Source organism: Podarcis vaucheri, assembly GCF_965113315.1.
Source record: "Podarcis vaucheri genome assembly, chromosome: 11".
Lineage (NCBI taxonomy): Eukaryota > Metazoa > Chordata > Lepidosauria > Squamata > Lacertidae > Podarcis > Podarcis vaucheri.
The window spans coordinates 44,670,386-44,695,363 of NC_138749.1; the positions used below are offsets into that span (position 1 = coordinate 44,670,386).

The 24,978-nt window shown below is 43.1% G+C and overlaps 1 long non-coding RNA gene across 1 annotated transcript; it reads right to left on the reverse strand.

The window, feature by feature from the left end:
- Window positions 1-785: 785 nt before the first annotated feature.
- On the reverse strand, window positions 786-24,978 carry LOC309514520. Its single transcript, XR_014212039.1, has 2 exons — window positions 24,739-24,978; window positions 786-958 (listed from the first exon to the last, which is right to left on the reverse strand). It is a non-coding gene; the product is annotated as an uncharacterized lncRNA (long non-coding RNA).

Here is a 24,978-nt window from a genome sequence, read left to right on the forward strand (position 1 = left end):
AAAGCACCAAACCAACTTGGATCAAATGTTAGTAATGTATGTATGTACAGTGGTACAGGGTTACAGATGCTTCAGGTTACAGACACTTCAGGTTACAGACTCCGCTAACCCAGAAATAGTACCTCGGGTTAAGAACTTTGCTTCAGGATGAAAACAGAAATTGTGTGGCGGCAGTGGGAGGCCCCGTTAGCTAAAGTGGTACCTCAGATCAAGAACAGTTTCAGGTTAAGAATGGACTTCCAGAACGAATTAAGTTCTTAACTTGAGGTACCACTGTATGTATGTATGTATGTATGTATGTATGTATGTATTACACCTATGCAATGGTGTGTGAGTGGGGAATATTCTGTTTGGAGAATGACTGTGCTTCAGGGCATCTTTTAAATTCTGATGGCGTCAGGTTCCCCACATTCATAGAATGCACAATCTACTTAGGGATTCACTTTATGAATAGACTATATGCTCTTTTATTAATCCTGGGCTTTCCTGGGCTATCAGGTCTTGCACACCAACCAAGCTGCATTTAAGGGAATGGTGTTTGTGTCGCTGATCACACTCCATGGCCTGAGGCTCAAATGCACAGTCCTCTAAGAATTGCATCCACACAAACACCATTTAAATGAATGGGAGCAGCATAAGAACAGTATTTTTCAGTGGCATTTATGCCAGTATGAATAAGACCCAATCAGTATTTTTTAAACACCTGGCAATCCTCTCCTATCTGCTTCCTAAAAACTCCTAATCAACAAATTAAGATGGAAAAGATGATTACTTGATACACATCCTAAGCGTAAGAGATTTTAATGTGTTGAGCAGAGAGATAAACAGTCCATTTCCTGAAGTCTTGGAGGTGTTTTGTGGCAAAACTTTTACCTGTGTGCAATCAATATCACCACCACAACAGTCCTTTTGTGAAGGTGAACAATTCTGTTGTCAGTCTAGGGGGTTTCATATATGCCTGAAAGGTATAAGCACGAAGGTGTTATCTTGATGAAAATGTTATGAAAGAGGCTATCGAAGCAGCATTTCAATGCTGGACATGTAAAATGCAAAAAATAAGCCCCTTGAGAATGATAGGTAGGAATGGGGGGGTGGGGAGCCTGAGAGCGCAGTAACAAGTTAGGCAGTGCCTGTAACATTGCAGGGTGATTCCCCTTCTGCCTTCTAAAGGATTGATTATTCCTTTCAGGTTTCAGCAAACCCTCAGATCTGATTCTTATTGACAGCTGTGACACGTTCCGAAGGAGACCGTTTCTACCACTTGCAAACTGCTGTGCACAGCAAATACCTTTTCTAAGCTCAGCCAATCTCTTTGATTTTTCTTTGAGATTTTGCCTACCAACCCAATATTTGGGAGGGGGGAAAAAGTACCCTGGCAAATCATGTTTATTCTGTGCTTTGCCAATACAAACGTTCCTGCTCATTGCAGACAGAATTTTTGTTGTTGCCTGAGAAAATGGAAAGGAAGGTACATACCACGGGATAAATATAGTAAGACTGCAAACGAGTATAGTGAGATCCAATTAAAAGAGGCTGCAGTCTTGATGTCAGGCTTGACTTCTCTGTCCTGTAGAATAGAGGGTCAATAGCCATTCTACTGAAATGGAGGGCAGCACTTCAATTGATTTTAATAGATTGGGATTAGGCCTATAAAACCTAGCTGCACATTTATCTCAGAATGAAACGTAGCCCGCTAGTACCTAATGGGATGGACATGCAATTTATTGTCCTTGTAAAAGGACAATATGAATCAAAACTGTATCTGTCCAATTTTAAAAATTCAGAGCCAGATGCAAATTTCTCTCTATTGCAGCTTCATTCAACTAAGCCTTGTCCAATTTCTGAGATTTGGGGCTGGCTAACTGCAATTAAAAGGTTAGTTTGCAGTTTGGACCTTGGTGTAAATTATTCAAATTCTTGCTGTAGAGTTTCAAAAGCAATTTGCAGCACAGGATGGAAGATAATCTGTTGAGATTATCAGTCTATGTATTGGCAAGCACACTGGCTATCTTTAATCTCACTCCCTTATATAGTAACCTGGGATAATGATTTAGCATTTTCTTTATGGTAATGAATAATTTAGATTCTAAATAGCAATATGTTTCTACATCTTGCCCTTTTGAATCTGTGGCGTTTAATTAATTTTCAACCAGTGCTATCTATAAAGCTGTGGTCAAAGTAAATAGTGTTTATTTTAAGAATTCCAGTTTTAATTGGCTTTCTCATATATATATTTCTAATTAGCTACTTTACATGGTAATTAAACACAGAAGTAAACTTGGTATGCCATTTTGGTGCATTAAAAATGAATGATTTGTCATGCTTTGCAGACCAAAAATTAACATAAACCTGTGGGATCGATAGCTTTCTAAAGAAATGCAGGAGAAGGGAAGAAAGGGAAGGAATGATCTCATTGCCAAACTTAAATAAACATTAAAAATCCAGTAAAATGCATGTTAAGAATGAAGAATGAAGAAACAAAGTAACTCCCACTCATAGTAATATGCTCTAAAACACTCCATTAGAGAATATTGTTTAAAGTGTTATGGCGCTATTACCTTGAGACTGGAAATTTCTCATGCAAGCAACAGAATGATTGCAGAGATATTTTGAAAAAAATGGCATATTGGGAGTCCAGTTCAAGTTAGCTTCCAATATAGTTAGGAATGCAGTTTCTTTGCATTTGCAACAATCAAGGTTCTCACTAAATCTCTGTAATATTTAAAACCTTATTCCCCCCTGTTTGGTCTTCCAAGCATTGTTGATATTACCTGCTATTTATTGCAGTTCAGTGTCAGTCTTGGCTGTATATAGCAAATGTTAAGGGCAGTCTAAAAGCAGAAATAAGAAACAGCTTAGCTGTCCTCTTTCACTTTGCCACTCCAGACCCTCCAAGTGTCCCTATTTTCCAGGGATGTCCCTGATTTTGAGAAGCTGTCCTGATTTCTGATTTGATTCTGGAATGTTCCACTTTTCCTTAGGATGTCCCTATTTTCATTGGAGAAATGTTGGAGGGTATGCCACTCTGATGAGCTGATGGACACATATTACCTTTTCCTTTTAATTCCCCCCACCTTAATGCTGTGGTTCCATACACATCATTTAGTAATGGGGGAAAAATGTGTTGATACACAAGGTGGAATAAATCAGATGCCTGAATCACTGTTTAGCTTCTCACCCTCATAGCAGGTATTCTGTGTGTCTGGCAATTCATCTCCACAGAAATGTGGCAATGGACATAAGAGGCCATTCTGCGTGTGGCAGGCTGAGGTAGCATATTAAGGGAGGCACAACACATCTTCTTATTTTTAGAGAAAAGAGGCACAATTCAGATGAGTAGACTTGTGAGGAATCACAAAAGTATTAATTAACATATTTCCCTCATCCATGAAGAAATGCGTGTGTGTGTACCATTTATTACCAATAACTATAAAATATCAATCTAAAAACAAAAGTAAAACATACAGTTAACCACCATCAGAATAAAACAACCATTATTATAGGAAGCAAAAATCTGAGCAAGCAGCAAAAGAGGCAGTTCATAAACCAAGGAGATAAATAGCACTGATATGCCCATCTAAGAAAGAATACTCAAATGAACACTTTTTTAAATCACCAGGTTTTACGCAGGCACCTAAAGAGCTCAGTAGACGCCAGCTTGGGAGGGCATTCCACAAGGTGGGTGCTATCATTAAAAAGGCCCAACTTTTTACTGCTCACTGTATTCCAGATGGCTGAGGGATCTGGAACAAGGTCTTGGATGATGAATGGAACATGCAAGAAAAAACATGTTGAAGCAGGCAGTCCTTAAGATTTCTAGGTCTCAAGCTGTTTAAGGATTTTTTTAAAAAAAGGTTTGACTCATCACCTTGAATTGAGCAGAGAAACAAAATGGCAACCAGTAAAGATAAAACAAACCACTTCAGTCTAATCATGCAACTTTTTCTGAGATATCAAATGGGATCTGAACTAGCTGGTGCACAAACTCTAGCTGTTGTTTGTCTCTTATGGTAGATGGGAATCTGAAACAGAATCCCAGACAGCAGGTACACCATAGGACTGGCGTATCAAATGCTCCTGAGAGAGAACCAATAAAGTTGCACTCCTTCTGTCAATTTCTTGGTGCGTTTGTGTCTCCTAATGAGGGTGAAATCCAGACTCGAAAGGATCTAGCCAATCAGTTTGATTTGCCAACAAGTGATATTCAAATCAGAGGGATTCAATTATATATATATTTATTTCCCAACAGGTGCCCCACCACAACCTGACAGGAAAAAATATCTTCTCTATGAGATATGTTATGACTCCTCTTACTCTCAGGTATTAAAAACCTTCTATTTGATGTAGAGGGAGATTGTGGGACACAGGATATATCCCTGCACATTCTGAGATGGCACAATTTCATGAGGACTATACCACTTATCATTGCTAACATTTTAATTGTCTCGTGGCTCCATTTATACAATCTATCTCATACAGTGGACAGCAGTAACTCATATCAGCATTTTTCATGAGATCAATTGAGGAGAATGGGAGGAAAATTAATTGTTCCAGCACCCACTCTATATTTAATGGTTTCTTAGCTGTGCGCTGTTTCGCACTAGACATGGCCTGTGCTGCGGATACAAATAAAGGGACCCAAATGAGTCACTGCAATTGTTCTTCACTACTTGGGATTCATGCAGATTTATACGAATGGCATCTTCCCAAAGAAGTGATTTTGATGGGCTTTGGACCAAATCCTAAGTGACTTGGCATGGATGAATTCCTACCTCACTTTTGCAGATTCTTCAATAGCTTTTAAGTCCTCAAATCATCTATTAATATTTTAGCAGCAGAAATCATTAATGAAATGGCTGCACACAAGCACTGACAGAGACAAAGATATCCAAGTTCAAAAGCAACAGCTAAGGAAATGGCTAAGCCCATAGCCATAAAATGAATGTTCCTTTTGCCACTTCAAAGAGCGTGATCAAAGTTGTAAAAATGCCGCTTCCTCTGTAGTAAAAGATGGGATTCATCTCATTAATGGTCCTCCTCACATATATCCGTATGTGCCCTGAAACTTGATATGATGAAGAGTCAGAATTAAGATGTCAAATAAATTAACGGGGCATGTTATCGGAGGATTTCATAGGCTTTGGCACATCTGGCACCGTAACTTGCAATTTCTGTGGGAAGCTGAGGGTCATTCTTAAAGCTGCTCAGCAATTTGGAAGTAAGAATCGGCTCAAGACAGTGACGAAAGTAAGCTTCCATGATGAAAAACATACCCTCTTCCAGTGGCGGCCATGAATTGTGCTGACTTCCACAATGTTGTGGAGTAAAACACAGTAGGAGCCAGTAAGATTTATTTTAAAGTGAGCCCCAAGCAAAGATGTCTGCAGTGGGCCCTGCCAGCATGCTGGGAGTAATCCCACAGACCTCCACTCCAACCCTGGGAAGGGGAGCAATCCACCATTGCAAATGGGGATTGGCCATGCACTCCTTCGCCAAAGGTCCCTTCAACCCTAGATCCAGACCTGGGAGGCACAATTAGGAACACTGAAGCTGAAATTCTCAAGGAAGCTCCCCAGATTCTGTAGCATTTTGGTGCTAAACGCTACAGAAAGCATTTTTGGGAGGAGGGGGAAGTGGTGGTGGTGTTTAATTCAATCATTATCCTAGTTCTTAATTAACATCAAAATGATGAATGTCACTGGCATAGCTTTCCTTATGCTATTCGTTTCAGTATGAAACTCAATTATTTTTTTTGCTTCTTATACATTTATGATGAACTGCGTAATATTTTATAGATAACATGTAATCGTTTGCTGTGTGGCTGCAAGGCTTGGAGCAAAGTCTTGACAGTCCTGGGGAGCTCATAAGAAGAAGAAGAGGTTGGATTTGATATCCTGCTTTATCACTACCCGAAGGAGTCTCAAAGCGGTTAACATTCTCCTTTCCCTTCCTCCCCCACAACAAACACTCTGTGAGGTGAGTGGGGCTGAGAGACTTCAGAGAAGTGTGACTGGCCCAAGGTCGCCCAGCAGCTGCATGTGGAGGAGCAGGGAAGCGAATCCGGTTCACCAGATAACGAGTCTACTGCTCTTAACCACTACACCACACTGGCTCTGCAATCTTTAGAACTGCCTTGTACTGTGTGACCCAGTAGCAGTGGCGTAGCGTGGGTTGTCAGCACCCAGGGCAAGGCAAGTAATTTGCGCCCCCTAACCCGTAGATTTTAGCAGGGGCAGAGAGCTGCGAGTGCGAGCGCCCCCCCGATGTTGCGCCTGGTGCGGCCGGCCCCCCCTGCACCCCCATGCTACGCCACTGCCCAGTAGGCCTTTTGCTGCAACACAACAGGGGTCTTCTTTTTGCATTTCATTGCCATTTAACTCCAATCTCTGCATTTCCTCCTTTGCATCCCCACCTGCCAACATAGGAGTATACGCAACACGTGTGACAAAATGGACTCTGGTCCATGAAAGCATTGGGCTAGGGTTGTATTCAATATTAGTCATATTCATAGTTGTCTCACTGAAGTTAATGGAAATGACCAAGTTAGGTCCATTGATTTCAATGGAACTTTAAAGACTCTGCATTTCTTCTGTTGAATCTTGTCAGTTTCGGTATGGATTTAATGTACGCAAGTACCCACATTTATTTATCATCTTGACTTCAGATGTCAAGTATTTAATTTCTCAAATGACATAAAAAGAGGGTTTAGTGCCACTTTGATCACTCAAATATATTATGCCGTAAATTTACTGGTTCCTATCGTGTATAATTTTTAAACTTTCTTTGAATTCACCAACTTATTCCCTACTGTTATCTTGACTACTGTGTACCTGGGGCTTCCTCACCATATGTAGAAGCCACTACCTTTTTTTTGGGTTGCCCTGTTGTGCTTCCAGAGCGACAGGCACTCAGTCATCTGAGCTTGCTGTTAGTGGTGATGATATTTGATCAGTACTTATGCACCTTGGGGATTTAAATGTGACCGTAGGAATCACAGAACCTAGGACTTCCAGTGCAGGACTGAGTTCAGTCCTGAGTGAGAAGCCCCTTTCTCAGCCATTGTGCCTTTCATGAGTTAACCAGCCCATCTATAATTGTACCAGGCATTTACTTATCAGTAGTGGTCGTAACCAGTAGTGGTCCTGCCAACCTAGCAGTTCCTGCCAACCTAGTAGTTCAAAAGCATGTCAAAGTGCAAGTAGATGAATAGGTACCGCTCCGGCGGGAAGGCAAATGGTGTTTCCGTGTGCTGCTCTGGTTCTCCAGAAGCGGCTTTGTCATGCTGGCCACATGACCCGGAAGCTGTACGACGGCTTCCATGGCCAATAAAGCGAGATGAGCACCACAACCCCAGAATCGGTCACAACTGGACCTAATGGTCAGGGGTCCCTTTACCTTTACCTAGTGGTCGCAACACTGTAACGTACCCTCCAAGTGTCCTTACTTTCCAGGGGCAGCCCTGGAATTAGAAAAGCCATCTTGGCTTCTGATTTGATCCCGGACTGTCCCTATTTCTCCCACCAATGCCGCTGCTGCCGAGCTCAGGGAGCAAGATGAGCTGCCACATATCCCAAGTGGCAGTGGTGGGAGCATCTGCATGGTTGCTGCTGCCAATCTCCTTCTTTGGGCAGCTGGTAGTGGCTGCTGGAGAGTGAGCGACAAGGAGAAGCTGCTGCCTCAGAGGCCCAGCCCCAGGTGATGCTCTGGCTCTGAGGAGCAGGCAGAGGGCAGGGCTGCCCTTTGCCAGGGTGAAAGTTGGGCGGAGTGCAAGGAATCTTGATTTTTCTTTTTTTAAAAAAATGCTTTGTGCATCCGTGTCTAATGTTGGCCCCTTTCTAAAATTTATTTGTTGGTGTGCGGTTTTCTTTTTGTAAATCTACCAAAGACTAAAATAAAATCTGGATTGAGGCGTTTTCTCAGGACAGTGGAGGGCATGTGGGCTGTGTCTCATGTTGGTGGCACTTGCCCTGTTATGTACTGAAGTTCTTACCCTGGGCCAGCAGGGGGATACTGTAGATAGTTTTCACTCAGGTCCGCATATGCAAAAAAGGAATTGAAAGTGACGTTCAGTGATTGGATAGTTACAGAAAGTTGTTACTGTTGCTTTGTGGTTGAGCTCTATATAAGCAGGTTGGCTGAACCCTTCAGTTCAGTTCTGTTCTGGCCTGTGAATAAACAAGAGCTGTCTGAAGAATCTTAACACACCCTTCTTCTGATGGGGGGGGCAAAAAATCAGGGGTCGAGGAGGATCAGTTGAGGGGGAGTGAGAAATGTCACCCTTTTCAGCTAAAGAATTATGGAGGGTGCGCTGTAAAAGGGTCAGTATAGCAGCTCTGAACATCTGAGGTCTGTCAGTTCTCCTAAGTACCTTTTGAAACTGCGCGTGCGATTTCTTCTTTGCATGATAAGCCTTGAGCCTCAGATATATGAAAGCTGACATCCCGCTTTAAAAAGATGCTGCGATGGCAAAATTGCTAGTTTTGACAATCTGCCCGTGGAGGCCTATCGGAGTTGTGATTAACCACAAAAGCATTCTGCAGGCTCATTCATAACTGTCATTCATCTTAGGAGCCTGTGGAGCAAGTCTTAGGCACATCTGGCCAATATTGCACCATGCACATAACTGAAGCATTTGCAACTGGGAAACTAGAAATATCAGCAAAGTTTCACCATTTCCAAAGCTTCTATGCTGTCTTGACTAAAACTTACTTATTTTTCATAAGCACAGTACTCAGGGCAGCTGTCTAAGGAAACTAGCACAGGACGTTTGTTAGTTGAATCTTGTTCCAGACTTGGGGGACCTTTGTGCCTAAAATGAAACCCCGTGGAACTGTGTAATACAAGTTAAGGTGCTTTTCTTTACCCAGCGGATATTAGAGATATTAAACGGTTAACACGGATGAGTTACATTTGCTGGATTTGTTTCCTCCCAATTGACCCACACTTTATTATTGGTTCCTTTGAGCTTATATTCCTGTGGCAGTTCGTATAGTTGGAGAGAGATTAATTGAAGTTATATAGGATGATTAATAATATGGGGAGGCATGTTCTGCTGAATAAAATGTGCATCTGGCACAAGTTGCCTTGCCAAAGGAACTGCTGGGTTCTGGAGCCTGCCGCATGTAATCAGGACGGTTTTGCCTTAGGTGCTCCGATTGCCCTTGTGGTCTGAAATGAAAAGGACCCAAAATGCATCACTGGATATGCACAGAGTAATGAAATTTCACCCGAGCACGTGGAGAGAACGAATCGAAAGGGCTACCGAGGTGAGGATGTGCTTAAAGTGCTTTTCTGCAGTTAAATGGCACTCCTGAGGCAATGAAAATACAAAAGTAATTCTGGTTGTGAACTGCATGGTGACTTATAACATTTTGGTTTGTTTACATATCCACAACTTAGCAGAGTTGCTGTTGTTGTGTTTTTACACGGGAGCTGAAGCAAGCCAGAACAAAGTTCTGAGTAACCTGCCAGCGCCCCAAAACTTCCCCAGCTGCTTTTGCTAGAAACCTGTTGGCAAGCCATGATTGGCTGCAGCTCTTAGCTGAGTGGACATTCAGTGGTAAACCTATGAGGCAGTGGCGTAGCGTGGGTTGTCAGCACCCGGGGCAAGGCAAGTAATTTGCGCCCCCTAACCCGTGGATTTGTGCCCCCTAACCCTAACCCCCAGATGTTGCGCCCGGTGCGGCCGGCCCCCCCCTGCACCCCATGCTACGCCACTGCTATGAGGTAAAATGCATCAGAACCAACAGTGCATGACATGACCTGCAGCTTTCAGAAGTGGATTCTGGGTTTTCTCACCTGATTGCATCTACCACCTGAGCTCAGGTCCTTGTCTGTACAAATATATTTCACTTCATTTCAACACCTTTGTTTCACTTTTGATGTATCAATCCCCATTTCTGCCTGATAATAATAATAATAATGTCCTGCTCATGTGACTGGATTGCGCCAGCAACTCTGGGCAGCTTTTACTGGGCATGCTGGAGATCCGACAGCAGAAGGACACAGAGGACATCTTACTTGAGAATCAAAATGAGATAAAATGACATGCTTTCATCCAGAAAGCTGTAGTTGACCTGCTTGTTTCATTCTTGCCTGCCTGTTATTTCGTGCACAGGGGGCGGGGGGGGGAAGCAGTATGCAAAGAAAGTGTTGACACAGTGGAGATTTGGATGCTTGTTTTTTAAAAAAACAAAACAAAGCAAAGACGCAGTGTCCCTGTAACATGCAGGGGTGTGCCTCTGTCTGTGGAAGTGCACCATTTACAACCCTGATGAGCTGTCCACCTTATTTCCATTTGCAAATCCTCAGAGGTTGAGTGAGCAGTGACCTGCAAAATGTGCAACGGCGTTTTAAATGGAAAGAGTGGAAAGAAAATTCACAGTAGAGAGGCTGCACTCTTCAATGTCTGCTGACCAAGGGAAAATTATAAACACATATACAAAGCTAGTCAGGAATGTAATTATTTGTGCCTTCCAGCCTGCATCTTGATTTTCAGTCAATGGTGGTTTGCATCTCTTTTGCTTTCAGAACCTAATGTTACGGTGGAGGAGCTTCTGAAGCATATTCCGAAATGACTCTGAGGGACCGACACAATTAAGTGAATCTGAAATCTAGAGGTACTGGTAGCTAGCTGTCCATGTCAGATCTATAAATCTTTTGCAGTCTTTTGCACCTATATTATGCAGGAAGATTGCACTCAACTCTGAATGGGTCCAAGGGGCAAAATAAGCAACGGCTTCTATGACTGCCACATTTATTGTGCCACAAGCTTGTACAGGCAAGAGTATTTCATAACTGGCGTGAAGGGCACTGTGAAGGTAAACACATTTTGAAGGCAGAGGTATTGTACATGAATCAGTTGATTAAACTGAAATATAATTCAATCGCTAGGAGAGAGCATACTCATAGATTAAGTCTAAACACACCTAATGGTTGCAGTCTAGTATCTAATAATAATAATAATAATAATAATAATAATAATAATAATATATTTATACGCGGCTGGGTTCCCCCAGCCACTCTGGACGTCTTCCAACAAAATATTAAAATACAGTAGTCCGTCAAACATTAAAAGCTTCCCTAAACAGGGCTGCCTTCAGATGTCTTCTAAAAGTCTGGTAGTTGTTGTTCTCTTTGAGGGCGTTCCACACAGCGGGTGCCACTACCAAGAAGGCCCACATGCGAGACTTGCCCAACCAAATGAAAATCCGTCAGATTTATCAGTGAACACTAGTTTCATAGCCTCATAACCTTTGTGCTTCTAAGCATCTTTTGATTAAGTTTAGTGGCCGTGAGATCAGAAATTGGCCACTTTGGGATTTGGAAATTATCAGCATTTCCATATCTAATGTCAAATATGACCCCTTCAGATTTGCAGAGACTGAACAGACACCAGTACAGTGGGCCAAATTTTGGAAGGACATCAAAATCTTAAACTTTTGTGGATATTTCTCTGTGAAATATGCACATGAAATATGCATTTTGACTCTGCCTTGATTTTTAATGATTTCCTACAAGTGTCTTCATATATATGAAACAAAGTTCAGCATACCCTCCAACATTTCTTCGATAAAAATAGGGACATCCTAAGGAAAAGTGGGACATTCTGGGATCAAATCAGAAACCGGGACAGCTTCTGTAAATCCGGGACTGTCACTGGAAAATAGGGATGCTTGGATGGTCTGCGTTCAGGCAGCATTCCCATGTATTTGAAACTTGTATTGTTTGCCGTATATGAACATGCTTACATTAGCTTTTATTCTCCAACGTCCCCTACACCGTTTGACCACTGAGTGGCAGCACAAACATAGCTGTGTAGTTAAATATTTCCCAACAAATCTGCAACCATGAAGATGTACAGGGAGTTTACTGAGTTGCCACTTCAGTTTTTCTACCGGCACCTGGGAAGAAATAGGAGCCATTAGACTAAAAATATAAGGATGCTTAGAAAAGGCAGGGCCCTTGTATCTTCATGGGGGTTAAGCTATTTCTGCCTGGATTGATATTCTTTGTTGTTACAGAAATTATATTTGGGGAAATGTAAAAACAGGGATATACATAAGCGGCTTTCCAAAGCAATGCTTTAAAACATCCTTCTTTAAAAACCTTTAATGTTATGAGACCTGCTATATCCAGCAATACAGAATGTTTATTTAAAATGAGGATTATATCTTGAAATGTACCATTTGTGCCAAACAAACCTAAGCCTACTTTGTAGTCTGCATCCAATAGATGGAGGTGAGGGTGCTTGTTGCCAGGAGATAAGGCAATGTGGGGGAGAACGTTGCAGTTCTGTACATGACATCCTTCTGGACCGTCTAGAGGGCTGGGAGCTGGGGGCACTGTTATACAGTGGTTCTGCTCCTTTCTCCTGGGCCGTGTCCAGAAAGTAGTGTTGGGGGGTGAGTGTTCAGAACCTCAGGGTTCCGTCCTCTCCCCCATGCTTTTAAATATCTATATGAAGCTGCTGGGAGAGATCATCAGGGGGTTTGGGCTGGGTGTTCATCAGTACGCAGATGACACCCAGCTCTACCTCTCTTTGAAATCAGAAACAGTGAAGGCAGTGAAGTTCCTGTGTGAGTGCCTGGAGGCGGTTGGAGGATGGATGGCAGCTAACAGATTGAGGATGAATCCTGACAAGACAGTACTGTTTTTGAGGGCAGGGTGGGCGGGTGTAGGGGACTCCCTGGTCCTGAATGGGGTAACTGTGCCCCTGAAGGACCAGGTGCGCAGCCTGGGAGTCATTTTGGACTCACAGCTGTCCATGGAGGCGCAGGCCAATTCTGTGTCCAGGGCAGCTGTCTACCAGCTCCACCTGGTATGCAGGCTGAGACCCTACCTGCCCGCGGACTGCCTCGCCAGAGTGGTGCATGCTCTGGTTATCTCCCGCTTGGACTACTGCACTGCGCTCTACATGGGGCTACCTTTGAAGGTGACCCGGAAACTGCAATTAATCCAGAATGCAGCAGCTAGACTGGTGACTGGGAGTGGCCACCAGGACCGTATAACACTGGTCCTGAGAGATCTGCATTGGCTCCCAGTACGTTTCCGAGCACAATTCAAAGTGTTGGTGCTGACCTTTAAAGCCCTAAACGGCCTCGGCCCTGTATACCTGAAGGAGCGTCTCCACCCCCATCGTTCAGCCCGGACACTGAGGTCCAGCGCCAAGGGCCTTCTGGTGGTTCCCTCATTGCGAGAAGTGAGGTTACAGGGAACTAGACAGAGGGCCTTCTCGGTAGTGGTGCCCGCCCTGTGGGACGCCCTCCCTTCAGATGTGAAAGAAATAAGCAGCTATCTTCTCTTTAAAAGACATCTGAAGGCAGCCCTGTTCAGGGAAGTTTTTAATATTTAATGCTGTATTGTTTTTAACACTTGATTGGAAGCTGCCCAGAGCGGCTGGGGAAACTCAGCCAGATGGGCGGGGTATAAATAATAAATTATTATTATTATTATTATTATTATTATTATTATTATTATTATTATTATTATTATTGTTGTTGTTGTTGTTGTTGTTGTTGTTGTTGTTGTTGTTGTTGTTGTTGTTGTTTTGTTGTTGGATTCCAATGAGGGGGGCTTGTACAGGAACCTTAACTGACTCTGCCAATTTTGGTTTGTCTCAGTTTCTCCTTCCTCCAACATTAAGTTGAGTTCTCCACATTTCCTCATCTGTTCCAGATGTTGAAAGCCACCTTGAGCATGGTTTTAACTGTGGAAAGATGGCATAGAAATAATGATGGGTTTGTGATTTTTTAAAAAAGTCTTCTGAAAATGCACCAGCATTTTAGTGTGAATTTCTCCTTATACTCATTTTGTATGCAATTTTATCCAATAAACCTGAGGGTTTTTTGTTTTTTTTTTGCAAAGCAGTTTTATCCAGTACAATGCACTTCTGTATGCTGTTTTCACTAATGTATGCATTTTCAAAAATGCACCAGTATATGCATATTTGTACGCAGTGTCAGATTTATGTATAAGCTAAACAAGCTACAGCTTAGGACCCCACGCTCTTGGGGGCCCCCAAAAAAATTAAAGGGGAAAAACCTGGATGTACATTTCCAAAATATAAGATAAAAAACAAATAAAATAAAATCTATATACAGCAACAGTGTTTTGTGCTGTGTAGGCTCCTATTATGTAAGTAAATGGCTTTAGATACCTGTTAGGTCCATAAATGACCATATAACATATATTCAACACAAAAAACAGCGACAATTTGTTGTTGACAAAGGACAGCTGGACATACAAAGGGACCCATTACCTTCAGTAGCTTAGGGCCTCATCAAACCTAAATCTGACTCTGTTTGTACACATTGCTTGGCTAGAGAACTGCATTGAAAAATTCAAAGAAGTGCAGATGCTAAAGGATGGTTGTTTTGGAAAGTGCGAGTTTGTTAGGTTCATATTTAAATGCAAATTGAATTGATTTTCTCCCCCATCCTTACACTGGAGGCAAAGTCTTGAGTGGGGGAGGGGGGTCACCTGGGGCCTTCCAGGCATTGCTGGATTAGGTAAAGGTAAAGGGACCCCTGACCATTAGGTCCAGTCGTGACAGACTCTGGGGCTGGCTCATCTGGGGGGGGGGCTCATCTCGCTTTATTGCCGAGGGAACCGGCATACAGCTTCCAGGTCATGTGGCCAGCATAACTAAGCTGCTTCTGGCGAACCAGAGCAGTGCACAGAAACGCCGTTTACCTTCCTGCCGGAGCGGTACCTATTTATCTACTTGCACTTTGACGTGCTTTCAAACTGCTAGGTGGGCAGGAGCAGGGACTGAGCAACGGGAGCTCACCCCATCACAGGGATTCGAACTGCTGACCTTCTGATCGGCAAGCCCTAGGCTCTGTGGTTTAACCCACAGCGCCACCCACGTCCCACAACGCCACCCGCGTCCTGCTGGATTACAGCTCCCATAATCCCCGACCCTAGACCAAGCTGGCAAGGGCTGATGGGAGCTAGAGTTCCACAACATCAGGAGAGCCCCAGGTTCTGCTGATATCCCCCTCTCCCCGTTTTATCTGGCCAGGGGAGGGGGGCATCCAGCTCAAAGGTCTCATTCAGGTGACTTCAGTCCTGCCACAGCAAACCTTCTTTTTGTAGGCTGTATGTGTGAATTCAGGGCTGTTTTGGGGGGAGGGGCAGCGGGAAATGGCGGATCTTCTTTATAAAACTTTGGAAATCACCCATACGAGGTGACCGTCGTTTCTTCATCAGGCAACACACATCACACGTTACGTTCTAATTAATATTATTGCAAACGTGTTAAGTTAGGTGCTCTTGTGACAGCAAGGATCTAAAGAAAATCAATACTGGTTGCTTTCTAAAAAGCAGACACTTCATAATGAAGAAGAATGCATAGCATGGCAAAGATCTGTGAATACTAAGCACCCGCAGGATGTTTTGGGCCAGAACCAGGGATATTTTCAGCTGGCAAATTTGTTTTCTCTCTCTTTTTTTACAAAGAGACTTTCTTCCTTTTCTGGTCAACACTGTTGAGAGACTACAATACAGTGGTACCTCAGGTTAAGAACTTAATTCGTTCTGGAGGTCCGTTCTTAACCTGAAACTGTTCTTAACCTGAAGCACCACTTTAGCTAATGGGGCCTCCTGCTGCCGTTGCGCCACTTTGCGATTTCTGTTCTCATCCTGAAGCAAAGTTCTTAACCCGAGGTAATATTCCTGGGTTAGCGGAGTCTGTAACCTGAAGCGTCTGTAATCTGAAGCGTTTGTAACCCGAGGTACCGCTGTAATTATAAACTGGCAAGCTACATGGGCATCCATTTAATAAGGCCCTTTTGATTTTAATAAAGCACCCCAGCTCTGGTGGCAACAGTCCTCTTGTGTGTATTATACATTCAAAAGTGGAGCCTATCATAATTTTGCAGGAAAGAAATGAGAAACCCAAGAAACTGGTTGTATCCAGTGTTCTGCATGCTTTGTTCCACCAGCAGAGCAAAGAAATCACTGAGTGACTTTAACTTTCTGCTACATTGCACACATCACTTTGTCTGGATCTAACCCATTGTGTCTGTACAGGAAAGAAAATTCTTTCTGAAAAGATATCAGTCTTTTTGAGGATCTCAGAAATGGGTTGGTAACTTTCATACTACTGTGGATTTGTCATCCTTCCCCACAGCACCCTTCTGCATGTGTGACAGGAGTGATCCAGGTGTGGAAACATTAGAGAGTCATGGAAATTGGCTTGGATCAAGAAAACATTGCTCTGTTACTTCGCTTAATAGCTTTTGATTCATTCCAAGCCAACCAAAGGAGTATAGGTGGAATGGCTGCTGTGTAAATGTGCTTGTGCCTAGGACAGAAAATAATTTGGTTTCGTTCTTACATTTGAATACTAAACAGCTATTTTCCCCAAGCCTGTCATGTTGCACTAAGTAATAGTCAGGTTTAATGCATACCTTTTAAGTTTTCCAAATGATTTGAAGATAAAAGCTCTGGAAACATAACCGCAGGAAAGAAATTGCATTCAATAAAGCTGAAGCAAGCTACCAGGCATTATTTCATACCTTATCATATTAGAAGCAGGGGTGATGTTGTAGCGAACACAGACTGTGTTTTGTTCCCTATACTTGGATTCCTTGGAAACTGGTTGGGAATTTTGTACCATAATCCAGCTATGTACCCAGGGCTGCCCCGGATTTGTGCATGCCAAATTCTCCAGTGTTATGGATACTGCTAATACCCAACATGATTGCCTCAAAATGTATCCTTGGGGAGGACAACCTGCAATTGGGATGCTACTGCAAACTAGTCCAGGTCTTGCCTTATAATACAAGGACATGCAGAGTGGAGCCTCACTCACAGGATGGGGAAAGTGCTATATACAGCACATAAGGGACGTTCAGATGATATTGTGTTGGGTGTGTTTGGGTGTGCTGTAGTGATATGTCTAGCAGTCATGCCCTCCCACATGCTAACCACATGTGTGAAAACAGGGGTCCTTTGCATGCCCATGTATTGAATCTCCCCTTGTGGGAACAGGGTGGGGTCCAAGACCAATCAATCAATCTCCCCTTACCTGGAGCACCACTATTCACTTCAAATTTATGGGGGTCCCTTCTTATGTATGCTCCATTGTGTGGGAGGATGGCTGTTGCATCCATCCAATAGGAATAGCATCACTATCTTTATCCTTATGACCTGGTCTTTCAGCTAGCAGACTTGGTGGTTCGTATGCCTTGTTTAAATACACCTCTTTCGCTTGCATTATATCTCACCACAGTTCTGAGACAGCGAACGGCAGGCTTCCTTTTAGGCGAAGGCGGTCTAAATGACAGATTGGCAAGAAATAGAAACCTGTTTTGTTAGGTTTACTTCCATAAGATGATAAATTCCTTCCACTACACCAGACAGCTTTGTACAATATAGGCTAAAATGAGTTTTTGATCCACTACTTTCTATCCAGGGATGAATATTATGTCCACCTCTATAATATCAGAATGTTAACTATATTTCAGTAGCACAAAGGCAGTTGAAAATATGTTCTCCTCATTCTAATGCTTTTTTGAAATGCCTCCCGGAATATTTTCTTCCTATCGCTCCCCCTTTTTTCTTTATTTTTGTTCTTTTATAATTCTCTATGTATAAAACTGACATTTGAATTATTACCGAAGGTTGCCTCAAAACCATGCCCTAAATTAGGTGAGGCCTCAACATCTGCCAGTTGACCCTAGCAACACATACTTACGTTCTGTTTTTGAAACATTCTGCACAAGTCTTTAAATGGATCAATATCAATTATTAGAAAGACAAAACAATCTTGTTGCTGTCATGCCTGCCACACTTTCCTGAGCTGTGCGAAGTTTCAGGGGTGCAGCTCTTGTTTCCTTTAGTAGGCGGTCACTGGAGCATTATGGTGTTTGGTAATATGTGGATTCATGTATACAGGCTGAACATAGGTAAGTGTGCACAGGCTAAACATTCTAATAGAAAACCCCACTGTCTTCCATCAGACAACCAGTCTCCCAAAAGGCACTTTTCAGAACCTAAAAACTAGACCTCTGCTTCTTTACCTGTGTCTTTCTCAAAAATGCAGTCTGCATCCTATGTACTCTTTCAAGGAAAGATAGACACACACCTACATTACAATATCCTTGGGTCGGGGAAGAGGGATGCATTTGCTGCATTCAGGAAGACCCAGCTATTAAGAGTCATAACCCAGCAATTTCTCTTAAAAAAGGAAAGTACTAACAGACAGCTAGCAGGTTTGGCCAACCTAAGCAGTCCTTCATTAGCTCCATCAACCTTCACGCTTACCCATGCTCACAACAATATCATACAAAGCATTGGGAACTGGTGCCCATTGGAACTAGAAGGCCAGAAGGCAGGGAGCCACAGCCAATGCAAATAGAGCCAGGTAACTCTGGTTTGTCTCCGTCGTCTTCCCTGCTGAGTTCTACAAAGGCAACACTGAGGCTAAGGAAGAGGAAGCTGTCAGCCAGTGCCACTCCTTAGGCTGGTTTTAAGTAAGGAGAGGTGAGGGCAGGCTGAGGCTGGTGAGCAGGGCCCTGTTTGCTCTGTGGACCGTCTTCTACTGGCACAGACATGTTGTTCGCATTGATCTGCTAGCCTGCACAGTAGATATGGTGAATTGGAAAAATACAGATGGTAAAAGGACATGCAACATATTTGTAAGGAAGGCATTACTGCTTCCTGTAGGTTCAGTTTAGTGGTCAAGCGCTGCCAGAGAGCAGGGATAGGGAACCCATGGCCCTCCAGGTGTTGTTGGACTACACCTCCCATCGTCCCTGACCATGGGCTATGCTGCCTGGGGTTGATGGGAATTGGAGTGCAACAAAATTTGAATGGCCAAAGGTCCCCCATTCTTGCCACAGGAGGTAGAAGGTACATTATGCTCCACCTGAGCCCATGTTTCTCACTGAGCCTCAACCACATCCTTTCTCTTCCACACAGGGGCTTAATATTGCAAATAGGACATTTAGACATGACATTTAGACAGGTCACTGATTACAGGGTTTATCTTTTTTAAAAAAAAACAACAACACAACTCATTTGATTTTTCTTTTTTTATTATTCATTTATTTCATGAAATTTATATACTTCTTGATTGTAAAACAACAGTAAAATCAAGAAAAAAAGTACAACCCTACTCTTAAGCATGCAAAAGTTAAATTATTAAAGCAAATTAAGATTACCTCCATGGAGTTTTCTTGGCAGGGATACTGGAGTGGCTTGCCGGTTCCTGCTCCAGGTTTGTTCAAAACTCTCCACTATGACCTGTCCATCTTGGGTGGCCCTGCACAGCATAGCTCATAGCTTCTCTGAGTTATTCAAGCCCCTTCGCCATGGCAAGGCAGTGATCCATGAAGGGGGTCTGACCAAACTGCGGGAGGCAGTGGAAGACAGGAGTGCCTGGCATGCTCTGGTCCATGGGGTCACGAAGAGTCGGACACGACTAAACAACTAAACAACAACAAGATTACTTCAACTTTCTAAGCATATGGGTAGGCTAAACAGGAATGATTTTCCATGGAAAGGGTTAATCTGGGTTAAATGGGGAAATTTACAGGCTGGCATTTTGATGCCAATGTTGTGTGGCTGGTACAAACAACAACAACATCCCTGCATGCAGGAGGAGCACTGATCCCATGTGGAAGCAAGGTTTCTGTTGTCTACATGGGCAGAGTGCTATTCATTCTATAATAAAGTTTATTCTTCACACTTTTAGAAAATCCCTTCTGTTGAGATTCACTGTATGTTTTCCATATAGTGACAGTACAGTCTCACACAAATAGGATTCCTATTTATCTAGAATTTGTATGCATTCTGTGTGTCTACCACACTCTTTAGAGTGAGATTTTAAATGAGACTTTAGCCAGCATATCTTCTTTTTTATAGGACTGGGTAGGAGGTACCCATCTTGCTTTGATTCTTGCCCACTGTTATTTTTCACCACTGTCAGCTCTTTGTAGTATAGTGTTTTCTCTCCAGGCAGATGAGCAACTGTGATTCTGCCATATGACAGCCACCCTATGTTCTTTCCAATCTGCCACCTCCCTGTTCTGACTGGCACATTAGGAAACCGGATAACCCTTCATCTTCACAGGTGGTGCTAAATTCCCCTCTTTCCCCTGATATGAGCAATTCGATAAATAGGAGCCAAAAGAGGCACAACACAGCATTGTTTTTTCATCTCCTTGGAAGACGTTTGAAGAAACCATCAAGTTACGCACTTGCAGCTTCCAAATGAAATAACACTAGGCTTTAAGTGAGTATTGTGCCAGAGGCCCTCTATGTAGTACAAAAGTTCACACTGGGTCTGAAATTAATCCTTTGGTCTTCAGTGTTCGCACCCCACTCTGCAAGCAGATGTAGTGGCAAAATTTCCCCGAAACACATACTGTATTTTTCGTCCTATAGGGCGCACTGGCCTATGGGACGCACCTCATTTTTTTTGGGGGGGGGGAATGAATAAAAAAAATATTCCCCCCCCAGCCGCGGCTGCCGCCCCAAGCCTTGCGCACACCTGCCCGAAGCACGGGGTGCCCTCCGGAGGGCGCCTGTGCTTCGGGCTGCAGGCTGCTTCCCCAAGCCTTGCGCGCCCGGCAGGACCTCCCGCCGGGTGCGCAAGGCTTGCAGACACCCGCCTGAAGCATGGGCTCACAAGGCTTGTGGATAGCTTCCTGAAGCCTGGAGAGTGAGAGGGGTCGGTGCGCACCGACCCGTCTCGCTCTCCAGGCTTCAGCGAAAGCCTGCATTCGCCCCATAGGATGCACACACATTTCCCCTTCATTTTTGGAGGGGAAAAAGTGCGTCCTACGGGGTGAAAAATACGGTAGTTTATGTGCTTTGCACAATTTGTGCAATATTCAGTTTTGGCTTTGGTTGTTGCATGTGTGAAATTTTGAATGTGTATGTTGATGGCATGCCGAATACGTATTTTTTTAGGGTTTATTTTTTTAATGTAGTGGACCATGCTCCTAATAACAGTAGTGCTAATAAGGTGGCTAACCTAGCAGCATTGAAACTGGATGAAATGCTTCTGTATGTAAGAGGCAGTTGGCAATTTTAAGTCCTTGCTACCCTCCCATTCGCTCTCCCTGAATTTTGCTTTGAAACACACAAACATATCCTGTTATAGAATGGGAGAAATTGATTTCATTTGCAGTTTTAGCTCCACAGTGCCAAATCTGTCTGGAGAAAGCTAAATGACTAATGGTGAGAATTAAATGTCAAATGTAAATTGCTTCTGAAACGAGCAGCCGACTTTCTTCTCTTTTCCAGCTTTAAGAGAAGTGGGGTTTTACTGAGAATGAAATGGATTTTCCCAAAACTTACTTTATGCTGCAACACTGGTTTCTAGATCCTGGTGTACGATCACTGAGGGGCTGTTTGTGGCAACAGCTTTTCACTTTAGTATTTGGATTCTAGCTGGCTCTGGGTGTGTGAATCCCTGCACTGGCTCCTAGTTCTGTCTATAGAAAATAGCAACCAACATTAATAAGTATTCAAAATTTTCAGCCAAGGCAGCTGGCTCACTGTATTTTGTGATAGGTTTGGATCCTCAGTACATTCAACTGGTCCTAGTGTATACATTATTCAAACTCTTTCCCCCAACCTCTCAGCCAATCAGAAGGAGAGTAGAGCTCTGGGTAACTTTTTATTTCCACAAAATTACCGTATTTTTTTGCACCATAGGGGGCACTGGACCATAGGGCGCACCTAGTTTTTAGACGGGGAAATCAATAAAAAAAATCTCCCCCCCCCAGCCCCAAAGAGCAGTGTACAGGCTGCGCACAACCTCTTCCTGCCGGAGGGGTTGCGCGCAGCTATGGTACAAGCCAAGGCAGCCAGCGGGATGGATCCCGCTCACTGCTTTGGCTTCCTCTTTAGCCCTGCACAATCTCTCCCTGCCGGGAGAGTCTGCGCAGGGCTAAAGAAGCCATAGCCCCGTGCAGCCTCTCCCTGCCGGAGGGGTTGCGCGCGGCTATGACACAAGCCTGCATTCGCTCCATAGGACACACACACATCTCCCCTCAATTTTTGGAGGGGAAAAACTGTGTCCAATAGAGCGAAAAATACGGTATTAAGTTTCTTTTTCATTCCAGAAGTCATTAAGTTTCTTTCCTCCTCTTAAGTTTCTTTTTCTTGGGCCGAATGTTTGGCCCTGCTGTAGGCTTCTGATCCTTTTGGACAGAACACCCTTTAAAACTAAAAGCAGCCATTTTATAACTAGAAACAGAACTCAGAATGATTGAAATAATATCAGTCCTTCACAGTGTGAATTGTGGACCTTATCTTAGATAGCAAACCACATCATTTTCCAACATGGCCACCCCGCTCACAAATTCAGAGCGGACAGATTAGTCATTGGGGTGGAATTCAAATTTTCCTCAGAAAACATCTGCTGAAATTAATGGATCTAACAATCATGTTCATTCATTTAAGTGGTTTCCTGTGAGTAAAACTTAGCTGAATGCCCCCCTGTGTGTCCAGGCTGCTTTCCTATCCTGTCTGAGGGCTTATCCACTGGAGAGTTTAACGTGGATTTGAAGCTGCTTGTCTCTCAGTTTTTCTGGTGTTATCTACATGATGTCCTCCTCATCCAACTTGCATCTCTAACTTTCTCGACATTGCTTCAGTCATACAGGAGAGAGAGCACACGGTAATGGAGACAGGGAAATTTGTTTTGCTTCTTCTGCACTAATGAGGGTATCCCTTGCAATGAAAATTTGTTGAATGGCCATATAATTTTGTTTACTCTGAAATTTATTTTTGATGGCATCAGTCCACAACAGTAGGGAAAACCGTGAGGTAAAATAAATTCAGAGGCCTTTCAGTATTACAATATGAAGATGCATTTGGTATCTTTCTTATGGTAAATAGTTCTCTCTTTCTGCATGAGGCACTGGGGGGGAAAATGTCATTTTTATTCAGAGTTCATGCTGGCTTCTTTGGTGTCATAATGTGTCCTAAGGAAATAATAAACAATTCTTTGCTAAATGCAGGCTGCTGACTGTAAAATGTGACAATGACTGGCCTTCAAGGACATTTGCTGCATTCTGCTCAGGTACCTGCACAGGAAATTTGGCATGCAGAGCCTGAAAGACTCACACATTTCCCCTTCATTTTTAAAGGCAACACATCTTTTTCTGTATAGAAGGGAAAAAACTGATTACTTTATTAAGATACAAAAATACTAAGAAGTACTTGTTATAATAGCGAAAAAGGCCTTCGTTGAGTAGACAGCATGAATAATGAATTATATTAGTTTGGCTAGGATTTGGCTAGAACCTTGTGAGAAGGTTCAGAAGTTACAAAATCTCCCTCACAAGGCATTGCGTTGCCTGAGCTCAGAATGTAACAGCTGGGTTAAGGCAGCATCAATTGTACAAAACACCAATATGTCCAGTTTCAATTGTTGGAAGGACAAGATCTTGCATGATGCCAAAGCTGCATGCAGATGCTTTATATCCTGTCTCCCACCTTACATGACTCCCATTATGTAACCATAGAAAACAAAAAAGGTTTTACTTACAGAGTTGCACAGCATGCTTTTATTGATTAGCTCTCTTACTATTGCTTTCAAGGGAGAAATGCTTTCATATGTTATGAAGTTCAGACTAGAGCTACTGCTACCAATGAGACAGTGAAACTGGACCCATTCAATATGTCTAAACCATAATTAAATGTTTACACCAGTGTTGATAAGGCTGGGCACCATTCAGCACTCATCCAGCCTTGCAGTATGCTGCGCAGATGCTAACTGACCTTCCCAATAGCTTCCAGTCTCGAGAAACATCACCCTTCTTCCCTGGCATTCACCTCTGGGAATATGTTACCATGATCCTTCCAGGGATACTGCTAAGTTTCAAAACAGCACCTGCCAGGAACTGTTGGACTTAGCTGCCTTATTTGCTTGGAAGGGATTTTATCCAACCAGCAATAACACTCTCTTTAGAAACTACTGTCCTACACAAGCATTTACGCAGCATAAGAAAGCTGCAATTGAAATGATGGCAAGTGTATTGTGTATACTCCAGTCGTTTTCCACCACCCACACTCCTCTTCTATTGCCATGGTGTGCTTTTTGTTGTGTTTATTTCTCGTGGCTCTCAGAGCCTTTCGTTTCCTCCACAATTTCCAGTCTCTTAAGTATGGTTTTGGCCTGGTTTTCTGGGCCAGATGGTTTGATCGAGAATGTAGGAAGGAATGACATATGTAAGATGGCTCATTCGATGAATCAAAAAGATGTCTGACTTCAGTCAATAGCAGCTGGCAATGAAGCCTATAAACAGCCTGGGCTTTTTCTTTTCAGCCGGAACTCACTGGAACTCAGTTCCGGCATATCTCACATGGGCGCCATTCCATTCTAAGAGAACGAGGGAGGTGTTCACACTGAGTTCCTCATTTTATAGAAAAATAGCACTGTAAACAGCTATGTGTTGGTGTTGCATTATGGTGAATGGGGATTCTTACTCTTCTAAGGAACATCTCTCAGATGCTAAAGGTGGGAATGGGAGAAGAAGTCTGGTTCATTCTCTCTCTCTCTCTCTCTCTCTCTCTCTCTCTCTCTCTGCTAGCATCCAGCAAAATCCACAATTCCATATTATAAACATTCATGGTTCTGGTGGACATTTGTTGATTGCTTCCCCCCAGGACAAAGGAAGATGCATTTGCTTAAAATGTGTGCATTCTGTTTTATAAGTATTGACGCAAGTTCAGAAACAATTACCATAATATAAATAGAAAGCATCTCACCACCATGGGGAAGACTCTAACTCGGTGACCTGCGTGATTCTTACTGTGTGATTGCTCAGTCTGCCGTTACTTCAAGGTCTCTGCTCTCCCTTCTTTGTATACTTGATCTTTAAACTGGATTTTGACCAGAAAACCCTTCAGGTAGAACAGGTGTTGGAAACCTTTCACCCTTCAGCTGTTGCTGAAACAACAACAACAACAACAATTTATTTGTATGCCGCCCATCTGACTGGGTTGCCC